This window comes from Lagopus muta, chromosome 4 (genome assembly GCF_023343835.1).
Source record: "Lagopus muta isolate bLagMut1 chromosome 4, bLagMut1 primary, whole genome shotgun sequence".
Taxonomy (NCBI): Eukaryota; Metazoa; Chordata; class Aves; order Galliformes; family Phasianidae; genus Lagopus; species Lagopus muta.
The window spans coordinates 49,013,634-49,035,034 of NC_064436.1; the positions used below are offsets into that span (position 1 = coordinate 49,013,634).

At 41.7% G+C, this 21,401-nt stretch overlaps 1 protein-coding gene across 10 annotated transcripts in view; it reads left to right on the forward strand.

The window, feature by feature from the left end:
• The window catches only part of APBB2 (amyloid beta precursor protein binding family B member 2), a 149,306-nt gene that overhangs the window by 25,019 nt on the left and 102,886 nt on the right, over nt 1-21,401 (forward strand). For 9 of the 10 annotated variants that reach the window (XM_048941313.1, XM_048941312.1, XM_048941317.1 and 6 more), the window contains exon 3: nt 18,255-18,351. The gene's annotated coding sequence lies outside the window, so the exon portion shown is untranslated. The remainder of the gene's footprint in view (nt 1-18,254; nt 18,352-21,401) is intronic. The other variant, XM_048941308.1, reaches the window with a different exon arrangement.

Genomic DNA, 21,401 nt, shown 5'->3' on the forward strand with positions numbered 1-21,401 from the left:
TCATGTTCTTGACATAAAGCAGTGAGGAAAACAGTGTGCCTTTGTGCTCAGGCGCTGCCATTTTGGGGGTGGGGGTTGGCAGAGGAAGTGGATGGCTGGTGCTTACAGGCCTCTGGAGGAACCAGGCAGAATGGTCCCCATTGATGGGGCCTTGCTAGTAAATACCTTCCCAGGTCTGTCACTGCTGTTTTGATTGGCTCTGTGAATCGTCTCAATGACTGAAAGCTTCTGGCTCTCGGTACTCAAGGATATTTGGTATAGAGTCTGGGTTTCCCAGCCTCCTCCCTGCCATTTCGTAGTGGTAGTGAGTATGTGAAGATTGCTTGCTGTGGGGCTGGAGGCGAAATACTGCCTGTCCTGCTGCAACCACTGCTGAATCCAGGCTGATTACGTGCTGATCAAACTTTTGGGGCAGAAGGTTTGTGCCTCATGGTAGATATTTCCACCCAACACAGGAGTAGATGACTTTGAGACAGTGCAGTCCTTAGCTATGACTCCTAGGTAGGCACAGCAAGGATGCCTGGGTTGTCTTCTGCTCAGTCTTACTTCTGGGCATCAGGAACATGGCAACGCAGGGGTCTTGCTACATGATGAGTTTCACATTTTCTTTCCTTTAATTGTAGCTATTTTGGATTGTTTCACTATGAGGTACTCTTACTGTAGCTGGTACCAAGTACTCTTACTGGACCTGGGTAGTTCTCAAAGTCCTGTGTAGCTTCGCTTGGAAGTTGTGGATGTATTCTAAAACTTGCATCAGGAAGGGGGAGGGTTTTCCTTCTCCTATATAAAAATAGTCTTAGCTAAGGAGGAAAAAAAATTCCCAGAAGCTTGCCTGAATGTAGTGGGCAATAATGGCCTGCTCAGAAGTGCTTGCTGCAGGCTTGCCTGTGAGCTCCCAGAGAGAATGTGTTCTGTCTATCTGTAGCAACTAAATGGGCAAAGTGGGAGAGAAACAGTCTGCAATTTGGAAAGTTAATCTGTGATATTTGAGGCTAAAGACAAGCTGTTGCCAGCTGCTGGGGCTGGCATCCTCCTGGGAGACAGACATTGGTGTGTGTGTGTGTGCGCGTGTGTGTTTGATTTAGTTTATTAACTCTATAAGATATGAAGGTGCAGGGAAAAAGAATGTTATGAAGTTGAGCAGTATTGTCATTTACTCTGTAATGTTAATACAAGTGTATAGCTTCATTAAAATTCCCTTCAGCCTTTGCAGGAGAGCTGCAAAACCAAGAGAAAGTTAATTTTCCTTCACTGTTTAGTCTCTTAAAACTTCTGAATTAATATGTGTGATTTTCGTACATAAAACTCACTTCTGTGCATGATTTTTAAGGAAATAGACATCGTTTTCCATTTTTTTCTCTGCTTTGGAATATTGTAGAGCAGAGGTATTACATGTTTTTGCAGATAAGATTCATCTTCCTCATCCCTTTTAGTGGCTCTTTTGCTGATTAATACCAGTGTGGTGTAGGTGTGGTGGCTGGAGCTGTTTGTATCGGGTCTAGAGTGTTTGCAGAAGGCAAAAGCTGCAGGGGAGCTGTTCTAATAAAAGGTATTTGCTTTGCTCTAGTACTTGGGCAGAGTCTCTTTTAGCAAGATAACTGACTTTTAGCAAGATAACATGACTATGTTGTTGTGTTGGAGAACTCCATCTGAAGTTACTCAGTAGAGGTTCAGCTCTATTCAAGTCAGTGATTTGTTTGCTTTGCTTTTCTTCATACTTAAAATAGTTGTAGTGATTCTGCTGTTTTGGACCATGGGGAATGAAAACGTTCAAATTATAAACTGCAGTCCTTTTACTTACCAGTTACCACAGAAATCTAAATAAAGAATGCTTTTCAAATAGTGTAAATGCAGCACATTTACAGCTCTCATCTTCTTAAAATGTGATACCATTGTTCAGGTCTCTTTAATAATTGATCAGTTAATATCTACTGCACATATTCAGACTAGAAGTGCAGTGAAAGTGTTGCATTAATACTATTTGCAAAGTATTCTCAATATGTCAAAACTTTTCCACTACTGATTTATACATCAGTTTGTTGCTGAGATTGGCAATGATAAATGAGACAGGAAAGGCTGCTTCATGCTCTTTATAGAGCTGCAAAGCACTCAAGATTGTATGGATTCTGTCGCCTGCAGAGCTGTTCTGTAATTCCAGTGGGAAATAGAAGCCAGTGACATGCAGAACAGTTTAAAGTTACAGCTAGAAACCTGGCAAACATAAGTCTGGAAATGCTCTGCTTCGTCTGTGTGCTTCTTAGACTCTCCCCAGTCTTGCTTTCTGACATCACTCATTGTATACAGAAGCTGTAATGCAGGGGAACTGGAGTTTTGAGTTACTTTGGCCTCTGCAAGAGGCATGGCACTACTCAGATTAGTTTTTAGGAGAGGAGAGCTGCTCCAGGTTTTCCCTTCGCCTTTAGAGACCTGCCAGCCCCTCTGCTTCAGAAGTACTGGAAGGCAATTTTCTGCAAGAGAAAATCCTGCCTGTCTACCTGTGTGTGTGGCAGCATGGCATTTTTGTCACTTTTCATTGTTTTCAAAGTAAACATTAATGCATTTTTAAAAGCAGTCACTGATTTCAACAGTTTACATCTGCTTCCAGTCATCTCATATAATGCAAATTACTTTCTCTCTCTCTTTTTTTTTTTTTTTTTTTTTTCTCCAGTTGCTGTCTGGCTGGTGGTAGTAACCTTGTAGAAAGGCAGCTAAGCATGTAAGAATTTTAAATGAGTTTCCATCTGGTGTTGTTTTTGGCTTTGTAACAGGAATAAAAATGTCTCGTATTTTTACAAAGTAGAGGATTTTTTTTTTCCTCCTGATAATTAGAAATTCAGTCTAAAAAGCAAAATGGAAATTTCCAGATTTCCTGAGGCAGATCGCTGAGCTGTGCCCCTACATCAGCACATTGCTGAGGGAATCCAAAAAGCAATTGCACCGTGTGACATATGGGCAAACTGGCTATTCTAATTGGTTAGTCTGAGCTAATATGGCTTTCGAGCATCTCTCTAAGCAGTGTGGAGGTACTCCTAAGCTGTTGTGTTCTTGGAATCTTCTAAATTAATTTTACTAATCATCTCTAACTAAAATACAGTCCCTAGGTCTGCATTGTGTTCAGTTCTTAGGTTGGATGATTCCATGCAGCACTTCTTTAGGCACTGACACATCCATTGCTACTTAACTTCCTGGTATAGGTTCGGAGAAAACAAGGGATAATTCTGGACTGGGAGAGAATTGCCACCTTCTTGAATTCTTTATCTTCTTGCTGTCTTGCCCTTCTGGCTCTGGCTGTATGAAATGGTTGGAATTTCTTGTCTGAGTGCTGAGACTTTTGCATATGTTGCCAGTTTTGCTGGCTTTGTCCTGTGTCCAGAAAATCAGGCATCTTTCTAATGAGCAGGATGGTATTGTAATAAGGATGAATGAGAGATGACTAATTTTTTTGTATGTTTTTATGGTTTTTACTCTGTAAAGGTTTAAGGTTGAGTAGGATTCCAGCAAGTTTCAACATTCATCTTGGCTGTGCTGGGTGTCAATAATTTTTCCATTGTTTTTCCTTCCAGCTGGCTTGTTCCTCTTTTGATCCTGTTTTATGGCTCCAGATGCTTTAGGACACTTTGGAGGCTGAGGCAAGGTTAATACATGTCTCTGGTATTTGTCCTGGTTCCTAGGCTGCGCTGTTCCAGCCAGGATGGTCAGCCTCGGTGCTCCATCCACTGTCCCTGGCAGTGGAGACAACCAGGCCAGCTGGGCCCCAGCAGTTTGATGCAGAGGCAATATAGGCATTGAGGAATTGACATACCTTGGTTGGTTCATGTAGAACTTTGCAAATGGAGCAAGCCCAGAGCCCAGGGTAGGGTTTTGTATTTGCAACCCCAACGTTGCACAGCAGTACTGGTGGCAGGGTATAGAAAGGCATTTTAGCAGACATTCAGTTTTAAGATGCCCACTCTTCTTCCTCAGTTACTGTCCCTGTGTTATAGGGTGCATGTGGCAGCAGTGCCTTTTTGTACTGTGCTCAGCTCAGGTGCCTCATTGGGGAAGGTTGCTCCATGTGGGTCCGAGTCATGTCCTAGGGACAGCAGAGGAGGAATAGCATAGAATGGATCTCGGCTACAGTGCCTGATGTCCTTCTGAGATCAAAAGCATCTGGGGAATGAACCTGCTTCATTTTTGACAGGGTGTATTTGATGATGTTTTGACTTTGCCAGAAGAGAAATAGTTGTTTCAGTTGCAATTTTACCCAAATTCTGTGATGAGAAAGAAGCTGAACTCAACTGTCTTTTTTTAACTGATCTACAATTATATTCATTTTATTTCTTGTCCAGCATTTTAAAAAGCCAACTCAGCATATCTAGCAAGTAACCTATTGGCTGTGTTTTTAAAAGCTTGCAAAAATAGTAGATGGCAGAATTGAGCTAAGCAATTCTTTCCTTATATTTGTGCTAATATGATCTTGCATTTCTTTTCCTCTACTAAGTCATCAGAATTGAAGGCCGTTCTTACTAAGGCCTAGCAGGATAAAGGAAGTTGAATTTAGATGCGATGTTGTTAAATAGTAATAGTCTAGCACTAGTTTGACTGTAACTTGAAATATGCTTAATTATGTTCAGGATTATTTCAGCTGTAAACTGATATTATAGGTTTTTTTTTTTTTTTTTAAAGGCTTGAACATGGTGTGGCTATTGGCTATTTTTCTTTCTCTCGTCACAATAAAGGAATTTATCATTTAATATTTATTAAATTTGTTATTTATTTTCATGTCTCTTCTACAGTTATCTGAGATCATCTATTTTTTAGGTTGGGGGCTCTGCCAGTTCCTTTCTTCAAAGAAAGTGAGATTGACAAAATAGTGCAGAAATGTTAAGCTGAAGATTGGAGAATAAAAATGAAAGTTTGAAGTCAGAAGCTGGGGACTTAAATGAAAGCAGAGATGTCAGTGCATGGTCTGCTTGCAAAACTTGTGATCTGTGTCCATGTACGCAAAACTGATTTAATGTGATGATGAATGAGGAATTGGAATTCTGTTGCTTTCAGAGGAACAATGCTATTGTTTTCTGTATTGTTTTATTTTTTTAAATTATTATAAATTAGAGTTTTAAGTGCAATTACTGAGCTTTGCAGCACTTGCTTTTAAGAAGTGCCTGCAATTTTGTAAGCCAGTTTGGTTCTGAGCGCTGCAGAAATAAGAGCTTCAACTGAATTGCTTCAATTATAATTGAAAGGGAGAGAGGATGAGTGGGTATTGCTGCAGAAGGTTTTCTGGGAAAGGAGTTCTCAAAGACTGAGGGACATCCTTTTAGTCAAATGGCTTTGAGTGGGAGGAAAATTAGTTTTATAGCTACACTGCTGGTGGGTAACTTTTTTTTTTTCCTTTTTTTTCCTCCTTTTCCTCTACACCTTGTATGACATTACCTTGCCTCCTTGTTTCTGCCAGATCTGGTACTTTTTTTTAATCCAGCACCAGGAATTAAATATACTATCCAGGTTCATCCTATTCCCTCTGTCCCCCGTTGCATTCTTCTGGGTTATTTCCCTATGTAGGTTCTCTCTAGAAAGAGAAATCTCCTCTTGTGTACAGAACACTGTCTCTACCCTAGCAGCAGAGTGAACCTTTTTTTAGATCTTTTTTTTGCTGAACCTGTTTGTCTTCCTCTGATGAAGTAAATATATGCTAATTTTCATGTTGATTACCTGGTGCAGTTCCTTTATTCACTCTAAGTTACAGCAATTCACCAGCTTAAGGACCTTTGACACCAGTTTGGCCTTGTGTTTTGTAGGCATCAAATGTACATTGTACTGCACTAGTCTGTCAAGTGAACGTGTTGCAAAATGTGAATGGATTTTGAGAATAAATGCTATTAATACTTCTCCAGTGTAATGCTATTAATACTTCTCTAGTGTAAACACCAGGAATACAAAGGTATTGTGCAAAACTGCTGTAGCTGCTATCGGGTTTAGTTCAATCACTGCATTTGGCAGCTGTTCTGACAGCCAGCTCTCACAGCTGGGTTTGCTGCTGCAGCCTCTGCAGAGAGCAGAGCTGTTGGATGTGAGCTCAGGTCTCTCAAGCCGTGCAAAACTTACTCTTGTGCAAATGCATCAGTGTTATACGGGCTTTTCTAAAGCATCTAAGTAGATGAGTATGCATAGTTTTATTTAGTTCTCATAGGTGCTGTCCTTTGAGGGTCTGGTTATACTCTGCAGGACACAGTGCCATTTCCTGTAAATGCAAAGGGAAACAATTGATCAGTCTTGAGGTGTTCTTCCTGTTCCTAAAACTAGAAATTACACCAGCTTACTGTGTGTTTGCTTGCAACTCAACTGTAACACAAAAGGTGGTGAGGGTCAGAACTGCACAGTCTTGAGAGATCTTGCTGTTGGAAATTGATTGTGGTATTCACCACTACTGAGCTGGGTAGCAGTTATCTGAAACACTGGCTGTGGTAGGAAAGGGAATGCTCCATATATACTTCAGCTGTGGGCTGTGGCATGTATTATTCCTTGGTTTGTAGATTGTTCAGTAAGAGTTTTATCGTTGTTAATAGTTGTGTTCTACCAAACAGAATAGAACAACTAAGTGGACTGCTTAAGAAAAATGCTCTTGCTTGAAACCATTTAAAGACCCCTGGGTTTTCTATTGGTTAAGATTAATCTTAACGTTAGCTTTGTGCTAACATTATATGCTCCACTCAAATGTGAGTATTTATTACCTGTTTTCTCATATCCTCTGGAAGGTTAAACTGATGCACACAAATTACACAATATTACTGCTTTGCATTTAGGGAAAAGAAAAAAAACTTCTGTATAGCCTTTTTCTGCATAGCTTTTTTGTTATCAATCACTTTACCCTGATTTGAAATGAAGGAAACCATAAGAATACAAAACAAAGCGTATAGCTTATGTTTACTGGGGAGAACATGTACGTGGTGTTTTATTTTTTATCAGAGGTTCTGGAGATGTTTTGCAGACTTCCAGCAACCCTGTTTCATCCTGTAAATGAGGAGCCAAGCACGCCAGAAGCAGCACGATTTCAGACAGCAAGTTGTGTTACAGTAGTAGGTGACACTGTGCTCTTCATTCATCCTGCCTGCCTCACGTAGGCTGCTTTGGCTGAAGTCCTGAAGGTTTGTCTAAGCTTGCAGAGGGGATTTGGTGCAAGAGTTGGGATGTGAGTCGCATCCTTATTTGTGAGTAAGAGGTGACTTTGTTCCTGTATGGCTGTTATCGTGTCCTACTTGCTTGATTATTGCATTATTGTAGGGGTCACTTCTTTCCACGTAGCTTGGAGCGAACGGTGGGTGCTGTCTGTGTCAGCTGCTGCATCTTCTTTCTGGATCTTCAGTGGAGGAGGACCTGTTGTCTGTGCTGAAATTAGATCCTTGCTGACTGTCTTGGAACCCTGTCGGAAATTCCTATGAACCCGTATGTGGATTTCTATGAGCTTCAAGGAAGGTTCCCCTTTCCATTTTCAAACAGCAGTGAATAATGAGAGCACAAGTTGGCCAGGATATGAGTTATGCCTGCTGTTGAGTCTGCGTGTGTCATCTGAGTCCTTAGTGCTGACGGTATTCTTGGCCTGCTGCAGGCATTAGACATGACATCTTTCAGTTAGGTTTAAAGAAGTGGCAAAGGATTATAAGCATAGATTCATACCACTTTAGACTGCTCCAGATTTGTTGTTAAAGGCTGTTGTTGACAACAGCTGTCAAAGGCTGTCCATATTCAAGTTACTGTGGACACCTGATCCTTGTCTGTGGCACTCTTGTGGCCTTCTGTACAATCTGACTGATTTGAGGACCCAAGTAAAAATGAACCCCTCGAAAAGGAGGAGGGCTTTTGATCTGCCCGGCACAGATCTGACTTACTGTGGTAGCCCTGGAGCCAGCAGAAGTGGGGAAGTTGATCCTTAAGAAATTACTGGATTACTGTGTTGATAACACTGTCCCTACCAAAGAGCATCAACACAACCCAGCTCTTATCTGGACCAGCCATTGCTTTGAAGCCTTCTGCCTGGGGTGGGGAGAGGAATTGACAGCAAGAGAGGAAGAACTCAAAGATCGATTGGGGTGAGTGGTGCTTGGACTTGGACGAGCCATAGAGATTACCGTTCTGGCAGCATCACTGCAGCGAGACAGCTGAGCCGTCCAAAGGCCAGGTCCTGCTGGAAGGGACAGTTGGCTTAAACGTAGCATAGATGAGAAACTATGATTACAGGAAGCGTTTTGCTTTGCTGAACAGCAACATTTACTTTCTGCAGATGAAGGTATATGAAATAATTCCTGAAGCTGAGGCAGTCATACCCAGAGTTTATATTGTTGAGCTCAGGACTCTTTATTCAGTTGAATTTCTGCCTGTGTGAAGTTTGACATTTCCAGCTCTTAAGTTTGTATTGTGCTTTATAGCAATACTGACTTTCACTGTTCTTGTTGATATGGGAGTAAGCTGGTTTTTAAATGAAGGTTCAAAGTTGGTTGGCCTTGCAGACTTCTTAGCTGTGTGTGTAGGTCCATGTACACCTATACATACGTATACAGGCATGCACGCACAGATGTGTATTTTTTAAAAGGAAGTCTTGGAGCCGCTGGCTTCATCCCAGGGGCTATGAATGCTGCCAACTTCCTCTTTGGGTAAGCTAGGAACAGTGGAAGTTTTTCCTTTTGGCTGCTGTGGGCTCAGCTGGGGCTGTCAGTGCTCACTTGATACCTTTTAGGCTTTCAAAGTATCTAGTGTCTAATGTTTTAGCTTCCAGCCACCTCTATTAAGTCTAAGTGATGCTGTAGCCAGGGACTTCAATCCTAGAGTTGCTGTTCTGCACTTAGACTCTAGTGGATTCTGAGATATCTTGGAGATGCCATGTGTGAGTCGCCTACAACAGGAGAGAAATAGTTTGAAGTTCCAAAAGAGTTCCAAATTTTATTTTTCAGTTATAGCAAGACCTCGTTTAGATCACAGACCTCTCTAGGTTCTGTGTAATTAGTGGTTAATTCCAGCTGATTTACTGAAGTCTTCCTCAAACTCTTATGAGTACTTCAGCCCTATTTGCTTTATTATATACTTTGTTTCTTGTTGTGGAGCACCTTCTTTTTTTAAATTTCATAATACATGGCATCTTTTGTCACAGTTTAGTCTGAGAGGATCAATACACAGAAAGCTCCGAAATTTTTCTGTCTAAGACAGAGTTATTCACATGCTTCTTGTTATTAATGATTCTCATTTATTGAGTTGGACCCCTCTGCCTCTGGTGAAGCGATCATATTTTTTAGTATATTGATTAACTTAACCATTTTGAGTAAATTTTACAGCCCGTGGCTGCTCTTGACCCTGGATTCCTTGCAGCACCTCCAACCAAGATGCTGAACATAGTTTGCATTCCTGATGCTACACAAATGGGTGTGTTGTGAATTCGTGGGCGCTAGAATGAAGTGTGTATCCAGGAAAGTCTTTTATTAAAAAAAAACAAAAAGACAAACAGCAAAGCTCAGTCTTATTCTATGCTGAATTTAATTTGGACTTGCTGTATTGACAGTGAGGTCGTTCATGCTATAGTTATATATGATACTCTTTGGTTTCTTATGGGATTGGATGGCTCTGCATGGGTAGGAAAACTCAGTAGGTGGGAAATCAGTGCAATTGTTTGGATCTAAGACCTTATTTAAAACAGCAGGATTTCATGAGGTTTTAATTGTTTCTGGTGATGAACAAGAATATAAGTGAGTTAGGGTTAGAGTGAGGGAATATTGGGTGCATTTTAATATTTTTTTTAATGTAGTTCTTTTTAGAGCATGTGGTAATAGCTGCTGTCAAGTCTGTTCTGACATGGTGTTTCTTGTGTTTTAATGTGTAAATTATTGTAGCAGTGTACGGAGTGTTTTACTGTAGACTCAATATAGCAGCAAGGTATTAATTCTTGTAGTTCCTCTTTTTGGTATGGATGTGAAGTGTAAATATAGCCATCTGGCACTGTGCATCCAGTGTGTGTGCAGTGTCCTGTGAGAAGACTTCCAGTTCAAGAGGAAGTTCATTTAGAAACTTCCTGTTGTAATGAAGTCATAGCCACCTCACACGTGTGATTTTAGCTAAAAACACACATGTCTTCTTGATGAAAACTCTGAGTCTTAAGACTTTAAGAATGGAGAACTTGGAAAGAACCTAATACTGAGCATAGTATTATAATTAATCTACAGGCTTAGTGTTGTTCATTTGTTAAACACATTATAAGTGATTGTTTTTTGAAAGAGCTTCCCAAGCAAACAGCCTCATTTATGCTTTTTTTTGAATAAATGACAAGAAAAAAGATCTTGGAATTTTTTGCTTATCTGATGAATAATTGCCACATCCTAACTTGTGAGCATGTATTGTATTTCTTAGCTGTCTAGAGTCATACACCAGCGGAAGTCATTACTGACAGGTTGTTTTTAACTAAGTAGAAGGACCAAATGCAGTCCCACAACATGTAGCTCTTTGAACATCATACTTACTATTTCAAATGAATTAAGAATATACTTGTGTGTTGCATGATAGAAGTTGGCTACATTTATGGGAATAAACTTAGAAGCCTAAAGGCAGACTTAACACTCTTCTGAAGTGCTACTGAGAACAATGGAAAGCGCTTGGTCCAAACAGGATGCAAGTGTATGATGCATGAGTAATGAGTAATATCTTGGACAAACGAGCATTGAATTTTTTCTCATCCACCACTTGTCCATGGAGTTTGCTCTCCAAGTTTCTCCTGTTCTGTTACCAATAGTTTTGTGTCTCTTGCCTGCTCTTCTGTGAGAAATATGTTTTCCTGTTAATATTACATTAGCCAATGATTTTATTTTTTCAGGAGAAGCTGCAGGATCTCTTCTCAAGCGCGTTTTAAAAAAGAAAAAAGTGCTAATTAGTGTGTTAGTGTGGACCAGCTAGTGGCATTAGCCTCATAGCAGATCCTGTGATGCAGTGGGAGGACATTTGGTTTTTGAAGGTGAAAATGAAAATGAATCCTTTCCATCAGGCAATTCCACCACTGATAGCTCTCCCTATCATAGGTGAGGAATTGGGCAAATGCTGCAGAGCACTCGACCTGCAGTCTTGACTAAGAAAAATCAATCTAAATATATTTAGCTTGGTGAGAATTCTGAGTCTGCAGCTGCTGCATTTTCTTCATCCTTTTCACTTCCTTAAGACATCAACTCTAATTGGTGAGTCAGATGGCCAGCAGAGATGACAAAGTAATAAGCTAAATAGGGATTTTTCTATTAACCACAATTTTTTCAGCTAGACATATTCCATGTCCCTCTTAAAACTATTTTGTTGTTTCTTATTTTATTTTTTAAATTAAAATCAATTGTTCTGTTTGAGATAATAGAGATAGGACAGGTCTGATGGTTACCCTAACAGTGGTCCTGCCGTAATTCCACTAAGTACATTTAAATGATTTGTTCCAAATTCTATATAGGCTTGCATGAGACCTTTTGTGGTGCAGGAAAAGAACATAGTGTTGCTGCCTTCTCCTATCCCTATACTGAAGTAGCCAGTGCTTGTAAGGGAGAGGAGATCTCCTGTTACAGCTAAGCAGCAGTTCTGCAAGAGTTTGGAAAATGTGGTCCCAGTGTGCAGACACAGTGTGGTGGTTTCCATTACTACACACTGCAGAAGTTGTAGTTAAGGGTTTTTTGATTGTCTTTTGACTGGCTGTGAAGTCAAATTTGTGAGGGCTTGTAACAGTATCATTGCAATTGATTATGACTGAAACTGGAGAGACCTGAGCCTTTTATTTTGCATTTTTTCAGTTCACTCAGTTTAAGTGAGCTGAGTCTGCCTGATCTTTCATGAATGCAAGATGGTCTCCTATTGGGCAAAATTGCTTGCGCAGATTTCCTGAATATATGAAAATAACATAAAATGAAGGGTATGAAACGATGCAGATGCAGACAAAGACACCCTTCTAACGGCATCTTAAATGTGTTGTGTGATGGCTGATGTGAAAAGCAAGTGAAGGGCAGCAGTAATGGTGGAGGCTGACCAAGCAGGACACAGAGAGGCAGAATGTGACTGGGAGGCTGGGCAGAATGGGACTGCTGAGTGCCTCGTCCCAGGTCCCCTGGGCTCTGTAGGTTGCCTGGTATGGGCAGTGACAAGGATGCTCTGAGATAAAGCATCTTCTTGCATGCTGCTTGAACTGGAGAGTACCAGAGAATGTGAGGAGGAGGGTAATGGTGCTTGGAGCACAAGTGGTAGTGCATTTGTTGGTTTTTGGGGGTTTTTTATTGTGGGTTTTTTTGTTTTTTTTTTTTTTTTAAAAAAAAGGAGCTGACTCACACAGTCTGATTGCAGTGCAGTTCGGTAGTCACAAGTTAAGACTGAGTGTGGCTCCATCTGAATTTGTCCTGATTTAGCTAATGCTCTGTGGGATTGTCTTAACGATGGGAAAGTACATCTCCTGGGAGCTGTGAGCAAAGGGCTGCCTTGTTGGAAATTGGCAATTCTGGCTTGGGGAGCTCTGAATAGAGTAAATGATGTATTTTACCATCATCTTGTGAGAGGAAATGTTGCATTTTTGTTTGTATCCCCTGTGTCCTGCAACGACTCTCCCTGTTTTGCTGGGTTCGGTCTGTTAGTGTGTGTACAGAACAGGAAGAGAAAAAAAAAAAGTGTGTTGTGCCCTAGAGGGGATGGATGGCTTAGGCTGAACCGCTGCCTCCTTCTCCCATGGGTATGATGTGTGGTAGTGACTGATCTGCATTATTCATCACCTCTGGCTGCTGCTGTGATGTGGGTGTTTATCACGTGAGTAGTGATGCTGTGGATTGCTGCAGGAAAGGTGTGTGTGACTGGAATGCTCATTGCCCTCAGGTCTTTCTCCAAGTGACAGATAAGATCTGGCCTCAAGTATGGTATGTCTGGTGAGCAGCTGAATCATTTGGAAACGCTTTTATCATGAGCAGCTTCTGGATTAGCATTTTTAGTTGCTCTATCTCTTATCTTATGTTTGATTGGTCTCTGTCACATACTGGCATGAATTCTCAGACTTTCCATTCCTCCCTTAAAAATCGATGCTTATGTGAAAGTAAGGTTTGCTTTCTAACATTTATTTGGAAAATTGTTCAGCTAGGTAAGATGCATCCCATTGTGTGGGCCATTAAGAAAAAGATCTCTAAGAGAAATTCCAGGCTGCTTTGTTTACAAGTATTGGTTAAGGTTTCCTCCTTTTCACTTAATTTTTCTCCTTATTTTCTACCCCTCCAGCATGAGCGTTTTCAAAGCATACCTATTCTGCTAGTGAAGCATTAGCAGCAGAATTGTGCTTTTGGCTTCTGTGAACTTTAAAGCTTGGGTCATGGAGGGGTAAGCAAGCAGAACATAGACTTGGTTGCCATCCACTGGGAGAGAGTGCACTGTGGGCTGTTCTGCAAGTCAGTATTGAGCAGTACATACCCTTTGGGGATCGTGCTGTGCTTTTGGCATAGTAACCTGGAGCCATCAGCCTCAGTCCAGGTGTTTTCTATAACAGTATTGTAATAGCAGCTGTTTGTCTATTCTATAGTCATCTCTTGTTTTTGCTGTTGTTGCAAGTTCAACAGCAGACATGGTTGTAGATGCTGAAAGCTGGAGGAAAAGGGTGGGCCTGGGGATTGGAAGTGGGAGGAGGGAGGTTCTTTCTGTCTGGGGGATGCTGGGCATGCTGCAAACCCTATTCCAGAATCTGGGACTTGTACATGGGACCCCACCAGTTAATCAGTCTGCAAAACGTGATTACACCTTGAATGTGTGCAGGGGCTTTGCCTGGAGGTTCGAGGCCTTATTCTGGAGCAGGGAGGCAGCGTGTGGCACAGAGGCTCCTAAGGAATGTCTCTATATGGACAAAATCGCCGTGCTGGCTGAAAAACCACTGGTGGATTTCTTCTGGAGGTGTTCAGGAGGAGCACAGGGCAGGCATCCATGAATTCCTTCTTCTGAGGTGGAATCCTGACAGGAATAAGCCCAGTGGTTTTCTTCTGCTGCTTCATTGTCTGCGATATAGCACAGCTCAGTGAGAAGTCAGAGCACAGAAAAGCAGTAAGTTGTGTAGTGAGGGGCCAAAATGACACCCTGGTGTTTGGGAATGACTGCTGGCAACCAGGAGGCATAGGCGTCATTTGACTGTGAAGGGCTGGAGTGAGGTTGCCAAAATGAGAATACAGATTTTGCCTGAAAGGCAAGTCTCTTGGCTCTGCCCTTTCTTCTCCTTCTCTGTTTGTGCAAAACTCTTAAAGAGGAAAAAAAAACCAGAACACCTTCCAATTTCCACTTTGAGCATTTTTAATAAAAAGAATCACAAAAACAAAGGGGACAGGCTTGGGTGTGATTTGTGAATACCAAGCTGTCCTCTTGCTGTCTCTTCTGTGGTGGCCTTGTGGCTGCCATGCTGTGTGGGCAGGCAGGAGACCCATCCCCATGTTCAAGCTTGACACGGGATATCCTGGCCCACCTCTGCCCTTTCCAGGAGCTGGTCCTGTCCTGGTCCTGTCCTGGTTCTGGGGCTTCTGAGCCCTTTATGCTGTGCCTTCTGTTACAGGTACCCTGAGCCAGAGTGTGATGATGGATGCTCAGCATGGGAATGAGAGCTGGCTCACAGCACTGGCACATAACATAGAGACTGTGTTTCAAAAAGCCTTGATAATTCCTGCAGATAGAACTGGGAGGTTGTTGTCCAGAATACTTTTTTACTGGGAAGGTAAAAGGTAGGACTTCATTGTAGATGGCGGATGGCTGAAGCTCTTCATTGATTGCACTTTTCAGAATTTATAAATAGTGGCATGTGTATTTTGGTGTTCACTAATTGCAGAAAAAAAATGTTTATGGACATAGTGAAACATGATGGGGTATGTTAGAGACTCTTCCCCTACATCTTCCTGACTTTCTAAAACTTGTGAAGGTTAAATGTCATCCAAATGATGCTCTCTTCCTTTCGGTCCTCTAGGGCATAAAGTGAATTAATGTGTAAGATTCTTCCTTCTGTGCGTTTGCAAAACCTGCTGTCAAAGAAGCTCCAATTTCTTTGCAGAATAAGATACTAAAAGCGTCAGGAAATTCTTGAGGCAATGACAGCAGCTTTCTCCCTTACCCCTGTTTAATGACTCTTTTTACCCTTCAGTATGTCGTGAGCATCCTTGACTTGTGTCAGACTGAAGCTCAATGTGACAATACACCTGGCAGCTTTCATATTTGAAGGAAATCATCATTCGTATTTTCTTGTTGTTGTTTAACTATTTCCACACTAATGCTCCTAGAAACTGCAGAACAAAACTCAGCTCCTCCTTCTTGCCTCCTTTTCCTTTTGAGAGCCCCCAGCAGACTAGTTACAAACAGACAGTGTGACAGTGTGCTTTCTAGAAGGAAAGAGAGAATAATTCATCCCTAAAATAGCTGACCATGCAGTACTTATTAAATATTGATGTCATGCTGGACTCTTTCTATTCTTCTATTTTTAAACTAGGAGAAAGAGTGGAAAGTTTAAAAGAGGAGTAGGTGAGATACTTCAGTCCTTGCTTGAAAGACAACTTAAGGCAGTTCACAGTCTGGTAACAGGAATCCAGCATACTCTGCACGTCTGTGCAGAGAGAACTGGAGGACAGTGCCTGTTACTGCCTTCATACTGTCATTTCACTCATCAGTGTATAGGTAATATCCTAAATCTCATGCAATCTCTTAGCTGCTTCAATTCTAAAGCATGGAAGATGGTCTGAGGGTCAAATATTGCAAATCACAGGGAGGTGTCATTAAGTAGATGTCACTGCTTTGAGAGAGCTACAAAAGTAATATTTGTGCTAACATCACAACAGGGCTGATAGCTCCCCAAATGTTTCCTTCCGGGCTGCTGTTTGTTTCTATTACTTCTAGCAGAGATGCTGTGATTTGCGCAGGGGCCTGTTGCTTGGTCTCTGAGGCTGGTTGAAGAGCAATCACAGGTCCATGTCCTGTGGAAAGCCAGGAACATCTGATTTAAGCACATATAGCTGTCGCTCCATCTCTGCAAACAAAGGAAGCAGAGCACATTGACACTGCTTAATTTGCACCTGGTACCTCAAGCTGCCAGTTGTTTATTTTATCGTTTGCAACAGAGTCTCTACTTTGTTGCCTGTGGGTGTTTATTATGTACTAATTCAGTTCTGAAGAAGAGAGTAGATTGATCACCCTGGAGGTGCTCAAGGCCAGGTTGCATGGGGCCCTGGGCAGCCTGGTCTAGTATTAAATGTAGGAGGTTGGTGGCCCTGCATGTGACAGGGGGTTGGAGATTCATGATCCTTGAGGTCCCTTCCAATCCAATCCAATTCTGTGATCAGTGCCTGCATGTTATCTGCCTTCCAATTTACTGCTTTTAATGAAGTCCTAAATAAATAATTTTGTTTTGCATAGGTTTACAAGGCAGCTTGCTGCACTGTTGGCTGTCCAAGGTTTTCTTTGAAATACTAAGATGCATAAGCAGGAAGCAGATTGTAAAACCAGTCCTGTCTTCATCCCAGTATTGTTGTTTTCAGACCTGGCAGTTTTCAAAGTAGGCAATATGGTGAAAGCAAGGGTGAAGAGGTGGAAGTGCCCTGCAGGATGTGGAGAGAAGGGAAGGACTGCTGGGATGGGGAAGTTCCCAGCTGGAAATCTAAAATGCTGATGTGCATTGCTTCAGGAATTTGTCAACATTATATCCCTCTGGATTCAAAGTCAGATGTCTCTTGTCGGAACTCACAGTTGCAGCTTCCTACTGATAACTGTTCATGTGAGGAAGAGTTCTCCCAGGCACTTTGCAGAGGCACTGCAAAGCTCACCTTCCCTGTGAGAGCTGGTACTGAGTTCCAGACTCCTTCCATCTCCTGTCCTCTGCAGGGAGGGAACAAAGCCACTGTGGGCAGTGATATGTAGCTACTGCATTTTGACAAAGGCTGCCAGTGTTGCAAAATGCCCCTAACCAAGGCTGCAGGTGGCAACTACAGCCTTCTGCCTTGGCTGTCTGTTTGAGAGCTCAGTTACTTCCACCTTCAAGAGCTGTATTTGGCATTTCAGACTTTTATCTCAGAACTGGCTGCTGAACCTACATCAGTTTCAGTAAAAATAAATAAATTTTCTCGTTTCAGACATAAAATGCTTTTTGAGTTGTTTGGTTTTTATTGAATTAAGCACTGTTTCTGTTGCAGTTATGCTAGGCTTGATCTAGGGCAAATTAAGTTTCATGTGCAGGGTGAAGAGGATTAATTGTAAGAACAGCCACATCAGCACAGATGGATGCATCCACTTGTTTCTCTCAGGAAGAAAACCCTTAGAATGAATGGGGAATAAACCAGCCCGTATGCCCGGTCTGTGGTGAGGATTGAGGTTCTCATGCTTACCCCAGAAAGTCTTTTTATGTAAAGTCATGAGCCTCAGACAGAAGGAAATGACAAGTTCCTTGTCTTTGCTGGCATGAGGATGTTAACATAATACGTGTTCTCTCTCTTACACTAAAGTCTGATCACCTGATACAAAAGTCCACAACTGTGCCCATTAGATTGGGTTAGAATATTAGCCTAATGAGCACCAAGCATTGTTCTGTTTCCTTCCTGCCCTCTGGTGAAGGTGTTTGGATTTTTGCTGTTGTTAAAGCACAGTTTTATTTGAGTATAATTTCTTGATTTCTTCAAGAAACTTTAAATCTTAAAATTATTTTTCATCTTGTTTATAGAAATATTCATTTCTTAAGTTTGCAGATAACACAATTTCAAAGAGAATGTTTTTATCTCTCTTAAATGATCTCTTCTGTCTTGGTGCTTACTGGGATTTATAGTTCTTAAATTCCTCTTAGAACAAGGACAGGAAAAAACAAATCTCTTTAAAGTGGAACATGATTTGCCTTACTTTAGACTGGCTTTCACTTTTTTAAAAAATGTTTTTGAAGCTGTACAGCAGATGAGATTTCTATTTTCGGTCTTTTGCATGTTTATTTCCCCCACATCTGAAGAAAATATAAAGTTGAATACTTTGAATCCTAGAGCATAGCCTGACTGACATCTGCTGCTGCTGCTGCTGAAGTATCTACTGATAGGGAGATAATGTCACTTCCATTGCTGTGTGGCAGTAATTCCAATATATTTTTCAAGACCATCCTCTTCATCTGAATTCACTTTCTGACTGATGCTCAGCATCTATGCATAGAGAAACCACAGGTCCATGGTGTAGAGTGCAGGGGAGTGCAGAAAATCTCTCCTTGATTCTGTCATAAACAAAAACTTGTAATATGTGATGTTTTTGCTTTGCAGCTTTCTTCGTTTCTTCATTGTGACCTGAGAGTGCCAGAGCCGAGGTACCAAGGACTTGGTGTTCCAGTACAGACTTTCCACTGGTGAGCTGGGGAGAGTAAGTCTTCTGCTGCATCTTGTATTAATGAATTAAATAAGTGCTAATATGTCTGAGAATCTACTGGGGGTGGAGAGAGAGCTCCTTCTGCGCATTTCTTGTTCCATATCTCAGATGATGTAGCCTCAAACTTCTTCCAGCATAGACAGGAGATACCATAAGTACTGGATAAAAATATGAATATTTATCATGATGTTTGTTAGTAAGGATGTCCCAGATCCTCTAGTACAAGAGAAGTAATCAGTTTCTTTTCTCTTGCATATCGTAGCTTTTTTTAGCTCCTTGTGCAAAAAAGCACTATAACTTTGCCTTCTCATGTGAGAAAGGGTTTTATGCATCAGAGGTGTCTTATGGTAGTACCATTCCTCTGTGGTGCCAGTGTATCTGCTGATGTGGACACTCTTGGTCGATCTCAGTGTTCTTTTTATAGCAGAGGTATGGTTTCCTGTGGTGTGTTTTGAATGCTTGCAATCTTTAGTAAGATAGTGAGTGCTTGCAGTTGGTCTAAGATGGAATCTGATTCAAAGATGGAATCTGAAAGCCCTGGTTTACGAGTTCCTGATTATGTGCTGTAGTTTCCCAATTAAGGTAACTCTAAATAGAATAGTGACATTTACTAACCAAAGACTTGAACGTGACACGTTGAGTAGCAGAACAGGAGGAGGAGCTGGAGGGTACAAATAGGAAACCTGGCTTTGTCAGATGCGGTGTTTGTGGCAGAAGTCATAGTCACTTTTGTCCAATCCAAAAATTCAAGAACCTATGCCCATCATATGTGGGAATAATACTTGCTGTTGAATCAAGTAGCAAATGGCTTTCCAGATGAACATGAAGAGGTGCTTGATGAGCATGAGGCAGCTAAGCATGAAGTTGAATCCAGCCCTTACAGTTCTATGATTCTGTGAGAGGTTGTAAGCAGCAATTTCCTGCTGGGGCACAGTGGTTGTGTATGACCCCTTTTTCCAGGCAGAGTTTTTCCAGAGGAAAAGCCTGGCCTAGGATTGGAAAAACCCAGGCATATGATTTTAATAATTTGGAGAGCAGTGTTTTGTTTAACTAGTTCATGCTTGATGTAACTGGTTGAGTTTTGAGTTGATTATTTTTTGAACTACTGGGAAACTAGTAAAGGAGTAATGGCTAATTTGATCAATAAGTATTCTGGGAATTCCTCCTTAAAATGAATGCTTTTAGGCTAAGGGAGGAAATAAGAGCTGTGCAGCAGAGTACCTACTTCTGATTTTATCTGACAAATGTGGTCAAATTCTGGTGAGGAGGAGCTTGAATTTGGAATGATTGACCTGTTTACCATTTCACATCAAGCTTTTTGTGTCACCTTGGAGCAGATGCGTGGTTTTGCAGTTGAAAGGAGCTCTTAAGTGTGTGTGCTTCCCCAGATTGTGAACTTTTGACTTTTGCTGAAAGTGCAGTGCTTAGACATTGCAGAATCTAGTAGCCCATAGATACTACCAGAGCCTTGATGAAACTGCAGTGCAATGACCACAGGAGCAGGACTGAGTGTGTGGCCCCAGCGGGGACACAGCCGCCATAGACACTCATCTTGCTACATAGATCAACACAGTCAGGAACACCCAGTTCCCGGTGTAATTTGTGTAAATGCAAACAGCCTGTGCCTTCCCTCAGTCCTGTCTCTAGCTGACCAGGAGGAAAGTTTTTAGTGGGAATGCATACATCCCTGGGGCCAGGGCTGGCCATGACCATTCCCAGGAATGTGGCCAGATCTCTGGCTGGAGAATTGTGCAGCTGTGCATGCTGTTAGTATTTACATATGCATCAAGTGTGCTATTTATGGTATTTGCAGCGTTCAATTGAGTTTCAAAGAAGAAATTAGAGGCAAAGGGTGTAGGGGAAGGTCAAAAGCATTTGCTCCTTTGCAGGAAGGTGAAGCTTATGTATTTAATTCATCCAGAATGCTGTATCGGAGTTCTGCTCTGCACTAACCCAAATGAGCAGCTAAGCCCAAACCTTGCTGCTTGCCTGCTTCACAGAATCACAGAATCACAGAATTGTAGGGGTTGGAAGGGACCTCCAGAGATCGAGTCCAACCCCCCTGCCAAAGCGGGTTCCCTACACCAGGCTTCTTCCCATCAAAGTGGGGAGAGAAGTGGAAAGGCAAAAGCAGGAAAACTGGTGGTCTATACGTGAAGCAAAACTATGTGTGCATGTTTCCTGTTTGTACAGAGTAACTCCATTAACTCTGCAAAGTGGTCTGGTGAGCTGCTCTTCTTGGCTCATCTGCATGTCACATCCAGCCCATGGGGTTCTGAAACAGCCCTTGTAAGGGCTGGGTTAGTGCCTCTGATGGGGTTATTGCCATCACTTGCCACTGTACATCTGTTCTCCTTTCTGCACAAAGATGAACTTGCTATCATGTAACCTAATGTGCACTAATGCTTATCTGCTTCACATGAGTGTTTCTCCCAGGCATTTTATCTTCTGACACAAAACCATAAAACCACAACATCTTGTCCTTGCTACATGCATGGAATATTTGTGATTAATGTGGCCTTGTAGTTACTTGAAAGCAGAGCATATGTTTAACACTTCTACAGCATATGCTTTAAGATTTGAAGTCCATGCCAAGAACAAACTCCAGGTGGACACAGCAATAGCTCAAGTTGTGCTTCAGATACATCAGCATCTGCTTCTGTGACCTCGTGGCATCTCTGCTGCTACTAAAGGAGTTCAGCTTGCACAGCTGTATTTCTGCTGAAGAGTTAATTTCTGTGAGATGCAGGCCTCTTTGTTAGGGGCTAAACTAGTCTCTTGTTTCAGAGACTCAGAAGAAAATCAGTGGTTGCTCTTACCTCAGATTGCATGACTTCTCATTTAGTTAAGCAGTTTCTTATTAAAAGCCTCATTTACAGAATCATAGAATCGTAGGGGTTGGAAGGACCTCCAAAGATCTTCGAGACCAACCTCCCTGCCAAAGCAGGCTCCCTACACCAGGTCACACAAGTAGGCGGTCCAGGCGGGTCTTGAACATCTCCAGAGAAGGAGAATTTAAAATTATTGAATTCAAAGCTATAAGG